General features: G+C 39.6%; 1 protein-coding gene across 5 annotated transcripts in view; it reads left to right on the plus strand.

Moving 5' to 3' along the window:
- Positions 1–12,269, plus strand: part of LOC306838435 (thyroid hormone receptor alpha) — an 85,157-nt gene that overhangs the window by 19,982 nt on the left and 52,906 nt on the right. The window contains exon 3 of one of the 5 annotated variants that reach the window (XM_079366613.1): positions 6,607–6,687. The exons of the other annotated variants lie outside the window; for them this stretch is intronic. The gene's annotated coding sequence lies outside the window, so the exon portion shown is untranslated. The remainder of the gene's footprint in view (positions 1–6,606; positions 6,688–12,269) is intronic. 5 annotated transcript variants of the gene reach the window in all.

Raw genomic sequence — 12,269 nt, forward strand, 5'->3', positions numbered from 1 at the left:
AGACTTGGAGTAAAAGATGTGAAAACAAAGAGCTAGACGAGTCCTTTCATAACATGTTGTCATTTCATGCTTAACTGCTGGAGTTGGATATCATAAAACTTCTCGGAGTGAAATTGTTCAGTCATAAATTTAACGAGACAAGTTATTAAGAGGATTCAACATAGAGACTATGAGAACTGTAAGCCCTGACAGTGGGCTCTAAATCAAGGCTGTAACAAGAGAGAGACTTTTAACATCCAGAGTAATTCTCCCGTCATGTCTGAATGAAATAGAAATGGACATATATTACAAACTACTGTGTCTTAAAAGAAACTCAGTAAAATCATGCTGGATAAAATATGATTGAGCATGCTGTATTGGTTCGAAAATATTACAGCAAATTAGATGTACTTTAAAAAGACCGTCCAAAATGTCCGAAAAAATGTCTCCCATGCAAGGCAAGGTGGAGTGAAACTGATATGACTCATACACTTTGAAAAAGCTTCTTTATTAAAACTGGTCTACACTTTTCTCTGCTTATCTAAAGTCTGGTTTATGAATGTGAATTTTGTTTTGTGTCACCTCAGCAGAGCCATCCGTCATTCAGTAAAGCCTTTGTGACATTTTCCTCGCAGACCAAATCAAAGCACAGACAGATTTCCTCTTTCATCTGCTGCGTCCCCGACACGAACACATCATCTTGTGTAAGTATGTGTGCTAATAGGAGGGACATGTTTACATCATCATCATGTGTGTTAGTGTCCTTTTTCTGTGTATTCCACCTTGTTTTGTCTACTCACCTTCATTAGACTCATCATGTCATAATTTGCCGGGCTTGGACGAGGCATCATTTAAGCTCTGAATGCTTTGACAACACAACAACTGTCGCAGCTCATTTCCCAAATAACATTCAGCCGCTTGAAGCGTTCATGGAGCAGTGAGCGCTGTTTGCTATTCTGTTGTGTCCAAGGCCTCATTTACAAAACCATAATGTACTGCTAGGTAGTTTGAGATAATCTGGCATTAGGCCTAGATAATACAGGCGAACCACAAGACAAGTAAAGCTCTGTTCCCATCAGAGTGTCCCTCAAAAGCTCCTCCACCATCCCCGCCTCCATCCGCACTGTCCTAATTCTTTTATATACTGAGTCTCCCTGTCTAAGGATGCTGTGTGGTTATTTAAGCATATAGCCTCCAGCTGACCACAGAGTGAACTCCTCATCAGGTTAAGGTCGAGGGTGTGGTTGCCGTGGCGCTGTGACATCTGTGCGATGACCCAATTTGAGTCTAACCAAGGTTTTTTCTTTTCTCAGTTCGATGAAGTGGCGATAACAGAGCAGTCACAGTTTAATGTTGTTAGTGAAAGTGTTTGGCTGTAAAGCCCCAACTTGATCTCTAGGATTAGAGCCAATTAAGACATGTTTGTGGCTCAATACCAGCTGAATTCATTCCAATCTATGCTCTCTTATGTTTCATTTTTACTCTGGCTAGGAAGTTTTTTATCTGGTTTCTTATTAATCTGGTTTATTAATTTCTACAGATTTCAATTTCAATTGGATGACAAACATTTACAGACATCCAACATTTAAAAAAATTAAACACAATATTTAAATCCACCGCTATGGGGGCTTTCAATCAAAAACAATAACAAAAGATGACATAAAGGCTTGCGGGGAATCATGGGAGTTCTCTATGCTACTCCTCCCCTCCCCTGTGAAACAAACTCCGTGTTGATCGTAGTCAAGACAAACAGGCCAAACCGACCTGAAAAATATGTTTACCGATGATGTATTCAAGTGTAATTTACATGACATTATTATGGCAACAGCAACAGTATGGCGGCTTTCAGCCGCAGCTCCCGCCAGTTTATATATGATGTATACGTTTCCTGTACATTTGTGGACTGCTGACAAAATAACATGTAGTTTTTTTTCTTGTTCTCGTTCTTCCTTATTGCAACAGACAATGTTTAAACATCAATAATAATGATGGCTGTGTTCAACAGCTCTGCTCATGATGAAATGCCATGTCAGACAGAAATTGTTTATCGTTGCCAAGGAAACACCGGCTGTTAGGTCAAAGACCGAATATGCAATCCCTTACACTGTACATATTAAAAGAAGATAAAGACAGCCAGCAAAGCGGTCAAATAGTATAAAGATACAATTTTCCCACTTTCAACTGTCTCTTTCAGCAACAAAAGTGTGCTACTAAGCAAAAAAGAAATGGCAAAATATATAAATAATATATATATATATATGTCCCACATCCCCAACCCGCCCCATCCTGCCTCTTCAACCACCCACCCAGCCCTCCCTCCCCACCTTAAGGACCCCACTGATTGACCAAGCATAAGATAAACTAAACAAAATAAAGTAAAACCATCGCAAGTAACTCACAACAAAGATTTTAGAGTTTGATGGTGTCAGTACACCAAATGTTCTGCTGTTAAATTCTAAACCATTATAGGGTGGCTGTCTGGCAAATACTCATTAGCATACATTTTGTTTTGTTAATTCACTTTCACAGCATATCCTTCTGCCAAAATGCCTACTTTGGATCACAACTTTGTTGACACAACATTGGCATGCCAACAACATTCAAAGTTGGCATGTGGCTAACAGAAAAAGCTGATCATTTGTTTTTAGATAACCATCTATTGCTTTTTGATGCTGCATAAAAAAACAACTGCAAAAATCTCTAACGTGACCATCTGCTAGAAGACTGTTGTTGTCTGTGATGTGTCTGAGCAGGAGGAGACTAAAGGGACATCCAGCTCTCTATTGTCCAACATGGTAGCGTGTCTCGCATAACCCCAATCGCTACTTTCCTAATCTTCCGTGACATGCTTTGTGCGTGTGTATGTGTGTGTACATAACACATGTGACAGGTTTGACAAACATGCTTTCGTCATGTACCCCAGGCAATGGTTGCACATATTTAAAATGTAACCTACATGTTCTTTTTTGCAGGGGAGGGACAACTTTTAAATATCCTGCATGTCAAGTTGTGTTACATACACACAAACCTTTTAAAGCTATCAGTGTCTTACAGAAGAGTAAGACACTTCTGAAATATAGTTCACATTTCATGGGTCTCTTTGTTTTCCTTTGCATTATACTTCTCATATGTTCACATTAAGGATGCATTGGTAACATCTTAACCACCATGGTCTAGACTGTAAAGCTGTTTGTGAATCCCCCCCATCAAATTTCCATATATTAAGCCAGATCCCTGCAGGTTTGCAATGATGAATGACTGAAATGGACGGAAGCAGCTGTAGCTAGCTAGTGAGCTAAATAGGCAAGCGATTGCTCCATCTGTTTGTCATGACATTGTGTCAAATTGACAGATTTCAAAGGGAGAACTCCACTTTAAAAATGTCCCACTTGTTTACTGTTCATTTTGAAAATGTGGAAAAGAAAAAGCATTATTTCATTTCAATGTAAAGCTACTCCCAGAGGTGTAGTTAAAATGATGAAAAATCCATTAGATAAAGAAAAAGTTAGCACAAATGGTATTGCGAGCAGCTTACATTAGAGTTTCTAAAGTTGTTTCAGTTTTTCCTTCCTCTTCACCTTTTTTTTTTAAGGTTCCCAATGCACATTTCAAAGCTCTTGAAGACATTTTTTTGTATCATTGTAAGTTGTTGAGTAATCCAAAGAGTGAAAGAGTTATCATAGGTTACGTTAGCTAAAGTGTTATTGAACGATAGCTGTTAAGAAGACTTTAAAACCGGGTTGATTAGCTGAATGTAGATAAAATACTTTATTTCTGACTTAAAGGCAGGGAAGGTAATTTTCTCCAGATACACTTTTAGATACAAGAAAGACGAAAGATACAAGATTTTGGCTGAAATTGTCTTTATATATTGACAATAATTAATAATTCATTTATCTGAAAAAGAATTAAAAGAATCTGTCATCTGTAGTAGTTGTAACACGTAAAAACTCAACCACGTTTTATAAACCAATCAAGCCTCTCTACCCCATGGATGCACGAACCCACACTCAAAGCATGAGCTGAAATCCGCTTCTTGAACAATGGCACTAGGTCATGTAAGTGAGGGGCGTGGCTTTTGAGAGAGCACAGAGGGGAGGGAATGGGTGGATACGGAGAACGGAGAGGATGCTACTTTCAAAATCATGCTAGTTTTCGAAAGTTAACAACCCTGCCTTTAAGTGGCGTTTGAATTCAAAACAGAAATAAACTCTTGCAGTACTTCAAAATGTTTGTTACATTTGTAAAGTCTAAATCATGGACTTTCTCTAACATGTGGCATGTTGTACTAGCTGGAGGGGAGCGGTAACCTTGCCAGGAATGTAAGTTGACACGCTCGGTACAGAGCATAGCATAACAGAGGGAATGACTCCTTTGAAGTCTCTGTATAGACTTACTAAGTAGGTCATGAGTCTTTCATAGACAGACAACACTTGCTGATCAATAGCTGAATCACAGTTTTCAGAGAATGCATTGGAGAAAAAAGATGGAGAAAGACGAGCAGACATCAGTGTGGGTAGATTTTGAGAAATTAGAAGGAAAGAACCTGAACCCAGAAGAAAAACGTAGAAATGTAAGATTCCAAAGCCTCAAAAATATTCATGCATACATTCCCACAATGTACTGTCGTGATGTATTACCTTAAATATATATATTTAGCAATAAATTTAGTCTCTGCACCAATCAGAACAACTTGATTAATGGAGTGATGACATTTAAATCAGAGGTGCTGTGCTGCTGATTGGGACTCAGCTAAAGGTTTTGTCAAGGGATTAGTCTGCGACCGGCGGCTAATCAGAGGACTGCACTTAATTACTGACAGCAGAGCTAGCAGCGCTATCACTGCAGAGCTCGAGTGCATTTGAATAGGCAACGGGGCTAATGACTGTCTCTGTTTCCTTTTTGCTGGCAGCTCATTTTTTCAAATGACAATAGCAAATGCAAATGACATGTCATCATCATGGACAACCACATCATCTTCACTTTTAATACAAGTTTGATGAAAACTTGGAGTCTCGAGGAGTGAAGACAAAAAAAAAAAGTAACTCGTGAAAGCACTGTTCTTAATTATATACATAACAAACTGATGGTTAAAAAAAATCAAAAAGAAGTGATAAGGTGTCTTTTCCTTTCTTCACCAGACTCTACTGCATTGATCATCTTCCTGCCACCACTGCTCTTTAAGATTACGCTCTCTACATTGTAGGTTGGAAAAGTTACTAGATTTTTTATACATACATGAAAGAAATAAAGACAGTCAAAAATGAATGAATATTGTAGTGTTAAAAAGGGGGATGATCCTTCAGTAGTCTCTTTAATTTAAAATGATTTTTTTGCATTGTTCCCCTCCATCTGTTTCCTTTGCCCATTTGCTCCAGTTTCTCATGAATTCCTCATTTTGGTTTCTCAGCCTGTAAGTGATTCTTTCCATGTCTTTAATTTATTGAACTGTTCACTCTCATGTGTAAATGATTGAACTTCCATGAAGCTTTTTGTTTTATTGCTGCTATGCGTTGTTTTATGATCAGTATTCAGTAGTGATATAGGTCTGTATGAGGAGATGAATAGGGTGTTTACCTTCTTTATGAAGTGCTCTTTTTATAGATGAATTTCAAGTAGTTTATTTAGTTGTGGTATTTCCTCTGCTGTGTCCTCCTGTCCCTATTAATCATTTGAAGAGAGAATTTTTGCTGTGCACTAAACAAAACATTAAGGTTTGAGAGACTCAATTTTGTGCATCTTTGGATTTGAATTCCATTTTTAGTATACGACAGTCGGGTAGAAGACCCCTCTGTGAAGAGGTTGTGTCTCATTGTGTATGGGAGAATACTGATGAGGGTTAAAACGACCTGTGTGTTCACGCATGTGTGGAATGGAAAGATTTAGCGAAGCTGACATACTGTGGAGGCTGGTTTGACAATGCTCTGCCGTTTGACACACGATGATCTCTATCAGTGTCTGGGGTCGGGAGAGTTACAGCAGGTAAAATAGAAAGGTCAGACTGTTGTTTCTAGAGTCGAGTGTCTCAGGTTATAAGCTTATTCAATGCTTTAAGGGAACTTTATAATGTTATAATCCTTCTGTTGGACTCAAATCATATTGTCCATAAATAATCAGCTTTCAGTTCTTTTTTTTTTCTTCTTTTTTTTCTCTCTCTCCACCTTTTTCTATTTTTAACATTCTTCCCCTCGTCTCTCCCTCCACTTTCATCCTCTTCATCATCGCTCATTCTTTCATCTCCCCATCCCTTAAGCTGATCTTTCTACGTCACCACTTAACCACATCGTGTCTGGCTCATAGAAGTGTGTGTGTGTGTGTGTGTGTGTGTGTGGGGAGGAAGACTTGTTCATTCTGAGTGCCACAAAAGCAGAGTGCTACTTTTTTTCCATTTTTGGCAGATTGCACAGGGTTCACTTTTCATGACTTTAGTATGGTTGCTATGCAACCATAGGAACATGTTTCCAGCTAATCCATTTACATTGCTCTCCACACCTACACCCTTTTTCTTCATGCCCCCCCCCCCTCCCCTCATCCTCCTTGCCTTCCTTATCATGTACTTCTCATTGTGTCTTTTTTTTTTTTTTTTTTCCGTAATTATCCGTCTCCTCTCTCCTCCCTCCTCCTCAGTCTGACATGCTGCTGCCTCTCCCTGCCCTCCTCTCTGCCCTGGCCTTGTCTCAGCTGCTGGCAAAGCTCACGGCATCCAAGGTCATCCATACTGTGCTCTCAATCTGACATGTGGGCTTTGTGTGTGTGTGTGTGTGTGTTTGTGTTTGTGATAGGAACATTCTGCACAGTATACAATAGCACTCACATACTGTGTGAATATGTATAAACCCATGGATGTGTTTAAAAACTTCTGTGTGCTTGGGGATCTCTTGATGTTATTGCTGCACTCTCCTCTGAGCCTCCGTGTGAGTATCCATAGTGTTCTCACGCAGTACATTTCTCTGTGTCCTTGTGTGGCCTGCTTGTATAACTGTCCCCTGAGACCCTTCAGGCGGGGATATAGGAGGAGATATAGAAGACTGTGTTGGTTGAGCACGCAGGACCTGCTGCCTGACTGTCTGCACTTCACCCAGGAAGTCATGAATCTGGCCTATGACACAATATGAGGAGAAGAGTCGTTACGGAGAAATTAAATTATCTTTAAAAGCTGCTTGATCATTATCAGTTGTATCAGACGCTAAGCCAGTCAGCAAACATGCAGCAATCCCCGAACTACAGGTTCATATACATATATGCATGTACATATGAACCTGTGCACTGTGCACCTACGTATACAGTAGACCTCACAACAAATTACAGAGGAGGCAATTCAATTAAAAGCCACTTTGCGTTAGAGATAATGATGAATCCGCTAATTGAGTTCAACTGGCATGTTTTTAACGGATAAAAGAAACCCAGCATGAGTTGTTTCAGCAGGTGCCACGTTGAATCAAAAGTCGCTGTACCAAGCTCACCTTACCTGTACCTTTTCCCTTCCCTTAAAGGGATACTTCACCCATTTGCATGAAGCTGTGTATCATTAGAAACATGGTAGTAGTGTTGAATGGTCATGAATCCAACCCTCATTTTGCCCTGAGACGAGAAAAATGTGTTTTTCTTTGCTTGAAAGTTTTCTTCATGTGATGCAAAAAGCGCCATATTGCATCACATGAAGAAAACTTCAATTTTTCTCGTCTCAGGGCAAAATGAGGGTTGGATTCATGACCATTCAACACTACTACCATGTTTCTAATGATACAAAGCTTCATGTAAATGGCAAAGCTGTGTGCCCTGACATGTGGCCCCCTGCTCTTTCATTTCCTGTAACCACTTAAAGACATGCTCATGGATTTAAACCTGTTTTCTAATTAAAACTGCAGGCGCACATTGATCTCTGTGTCACAGTAGTGACAGTCACTTGTTTTCGGTGTTGTGCAGTAAGTAGAGTCATGATGGTTGGCGTACTGATGTGATGTGTTTTCTAACGAAGTGTTGCGCTTGTGTTGTCTTTAAATTAAAGTGTATATGAAAATTAAATTGCAGAACAGGAAAAACTGATCGAAAAACTATCATAAAGGTCACACGTGCAAAATGAACTTTACCATGTTTTCCACTAATGTGTCCCACCTGTCTACAAATCAACCAATCATTACAGAAGTACTTCCTCTCCGTCTTTTGCCTGCTCCCCTTTCTAGTAAATGTTTGGAGATTTCCCCTTCATGACATCACAAAGGGCAGTAACCCCTCCCCCACGTGGCTGTGAATCTGCCACAGCTACCCGTTTGTCCTGCTCCCTGAGTCTGCCATTCACCATAAACAACTGAGCATTGTACAAGAAAGCCCAAGTCAAGAGAGGGGCGTGATCAGACACAGCTCATTTGCATTTAAAGCTACAGACACAGAAACAGCCTGTTCTGAGCAGGGCTGAAATAGTGGGGTTTATAGGCATGACCAAATGCATTATCTCTGTGGATTTTTGGCAAGAAACGTCACAGAAATGTTTTGGGAGCTCTGAGACTTATTTCACAAATCCCCTTCCCCCTAAACAATTAGAAACCTTCAGTAATCAGCTGTTCCCTCTGTTACATCAAGCTTGTAAGCTGCTATGAGCTCTTTTTCAGCAAGAACTGCAAATCTATAGATTTGCCCCTGTGACTTCCTGCTATACAATGCTGCTTATTTCAGTGAAAAACCCTCTGAGAACCCTGCTGTACCTTACCTGCCCAGCACCAAGAACCATAAATACTAATCTAGTTTAGTGTAGCTTGTGTCAAATGAAAAGTAGCCGGTGAACAGAGTGGAGCATTTCGTAGGTTGGAACCAAAACATTTTGTTTTTACTGTCGTAGATTCTGACCTGTTTTAAATAATTTTTCACAATGGAGCCAGATGGGCATTCATTTTCAAGTCACCTAATGAATCTTACTTTGATGTGTACTTTATACTGCTGAAGTGCGTCATGATAACAACTTGCAAAATGTCACCTGATTAGACAATTGAAACAAAGGCAGCTTTTAATTGAACGATACCAAAAAAGCACTTTCTTCAAATCCTACCTGCTGTTAACAGGCAGTTAACAGCTAAGTATCAAAGAGCTGTTAATAAGCAGCTACTGTTGAAAGATGCAGAACGAGTTGTTGTACACGTATGCTAGTTTGAATAATTGTTTAGAGCGGTTAATATACAGTATACAGTTTAAAGTTGTGAACAAGAACGTTTTATGAAAGCTGTTTATTGGCGGTTACTGTAATTTCAACTATAGTAACTGTACATTTACAATCAAAAGTGATACATAAGTTTTAGCTTGTTTTAGGTAACCTATAATCCAACAGGCGGGGGGTGTGAAACATGACTGGACATTATTGTCGTTTCTGCTATGTGTTATCTTGAAATGGTATCTTGTAACATCAACAAAGCAAATATTGGTGTCCAATAGGGATGTAACGATCAATACGAGTCACGATACTGAGTTCACGATACATTTCGAGAGAATCGGGAGGCGATTAGAGCTTCTCATTGTGGTGTCGAATAAATGCTGCATCATGTTGGTTGTTCTATTTGTGAAGTTCTGTCTCTCTTTGCACACAGTATTTTTTTTGTCTCACCTGTTATCTTTAATTTCTCTCTTTAATTTTCTGTCTTGGGAAGCAAAAAATAACGGCTGCTCAATACAACCAGTTGCCTCTGCTCTACATATGCTAATGCTCACAGTATTACTGCCATTCTTTTTTCAGAGTACCGATTTAGACTTTGACACTTTTTGACAGACTTTTGAATAGAATTTTTAATAATGATAACAATATTAAAGTGTTTATTTAAAGGTGCCTTTCAAAAAACTCAAGGTCACCTTACAAAGCATCCCTAGTGTCCAGTAAGCTATATACTCGTGTCCCAAAGCAAACAGCAGTCCCCCTTGTTCATCTTGTTGTCCTTGTTTCCACATTCATAGCAGCAAAACTTGCTACAATTTTCAACATTTTTATATTTTTAAGGCAGGTCACTGTTAATGGCCTTAGATTGCACTATAGATTTTACATTGGCATGCTGAAAATTAAACTACAGTGTCAGTGGTTCTGCAGCTGATCCTTGTCCTGACTGGACTGATAATAAGACACTGCTGTCTGTTTGCAGTCTGTACTGTTCTGTAGATCAGCTTTCTGCGATCATCGTGGGATCTTACTCAGCTTCTTATAATCAGCTCAATCATACCCTTAAGTCCCAGTTAGCATGCACAACAGTCAAATCCTGCATGAAGATTCTTCTGCTTCTTATTTAACACAGCCTGCACGTGTCACGTAGCATAAACTGTATTCAGAGCTCTTCATGGTGTCAGAACTGCATTGAGAGCTTAATCAACCACAGACCTCACAGTGGGAACAAATCCACGCTGAAAGCCTTCATGTGCGTTGAACATTAACTCAGGAACAATGGACATTTTCCGTTTAAATGTACCGGTACATATATTTGATTCATCATTTACAACATTTTGTCGAAAAACAGTAATATTCTGTATTTGTTCTTCACCACTGCTCCGCCGTAAATCACACATCAGAGCTTCTGACTGCACGTCTGGATGTGCCATCCTGATTGGACCACAGGTACTGACACAAGTTGGTCACAAAACTAGAGAAAGACAGGAATGATAAGAACAGAGCAATTGTTTGTGGATATGTAAAACAAAAAGAGCCATTTTAGGGGTCTTACTTCTGCCTCTTCATTCCACCTGTTGTCACTTTTATTTGCACTGAAGAAGGTGAACTTGGTTTACTATCACATGTGCCTCATTGATTCCCCTGAAGTTTAACCAACCTCGTGTTACACTGATGGTTACGATAAGTGTTCCTCTTTTTTTTTCTTTTTTTGAAAGCAGTGTACTGTAAGAAGTAGCCTTTAATTAAACCCTGACTAGAAAGGAATGGCCCCTCCTCCTGTCACCTCAGACCTGTTTAAGCACATTGCATGTGAACTTTAGACGGTCTCCATATAATCACGTGTCCTCACACGCAGCCCTTCTCGGTAATGTACAGACATTTTCAGAAGTGCAGTACGTCTGTAAAAATGCTTTAACCTGGCTCCACACGACTTTCAAATCTTGACCCATTTTAAAGGAGACCACGGACATTAAAGACCGTTTTAACCGAACAAACGCACGAGTCAGACCGAGGCCGCACGTCTGCCATTTTTTAAATATTTTTTTTCCACATATGAGATCTCACAGAAACTTGCGGGGTCAAACATGGAAGAAAAACAAATATGGAGGACGTTATAAGTTATAGCTGGCTGTCCAGCTATAACTTATAACGTGCTGTGCGTTCTGTTTTGCAATAATAATAAAAAAAAGAAAAAGATAAAAACGATGGAGGTAAAGCACTGGCTGAGTAGATGTTGAAGTGTGGCTTTACACCATTTGCAGCTCAAGCTGGAGGTGAGTTAAAGTGTGCGACGTATAGTTGGTGATGCTCTCCAGTCTGCTCGCTCTCATTGGCTGCTGGGGTATTCTGTCAGAGGCAGCATGACGTGGAATTGCAGACATAGTTTCAAGTTCTTGGAGACTCTGACTCAGTATTTAAGAATCTCTGATTTATTACTCTAAAATAAACTTAAATTTCCCCTTGTGATTTTTTCCTTCCAATGTTTTATTTAATCCTTCTAAACTCTTTTTATTTTGGGGAGAATAGTTACAGTTCAGATTTTTTTTTAGCTCAACAGTCACATTCCAGTACAGTATGTTTCTCATCTGATATTCTGAAGCAGTTTCTCTGACTGTTCCGTGTGTTTCTGCATATCTCCCAGATGAAGGGATAGAGATTTGTTTGCAGGCTGGCTGTCACGCTTGGGAATAACCCAGTGCGACTTGAAGACTGTCAGAAAAACATACATTACACAACCATATCTGTGAGACCACGCCCAGCACGAGAACAGAGCAGCGATGTTATCAACCTCTGCAGCAGTTTACTGCCTGCAAACTCCAGGACATTATGGACCCCTGAAACAGGTTTCTCCAGTTTCACATTGAGCTGACAGGTTGTATTGACCTATAGTTTCATATGTTCTGTATTATTGCCTGTAAATACAATGCTGTGTCACCACTGCTTTATTCAGTGACACCACTGCATTCAAATTTTACAGAGCAACTCCTCACCAGGTTACAAATTGCACATGTGCAAGAAGAGCTTCAAAGCCCGGCAAGATTTTCAATTATCTTCACAGATTATGCTATTTTTTTTTTCCAGCGAATGTGTTCTTTGTCTTAGTAAAAGCTGCTGCAAAACACTTTAATAATGTTAGTGTAAGTGAAGCAGT

This window comes from Symphodus melops, assembly GCF_947650265.1.
Source record: "Symphodus melops genome assembly, chromosome: 17".
Taxonomy (NCBI): domain Eukaryota; kingdom Metazoa; phylum Chordata; class Actinopteri; order Labriformes; family Labridae; genus Symphodus; species Symphodus melops.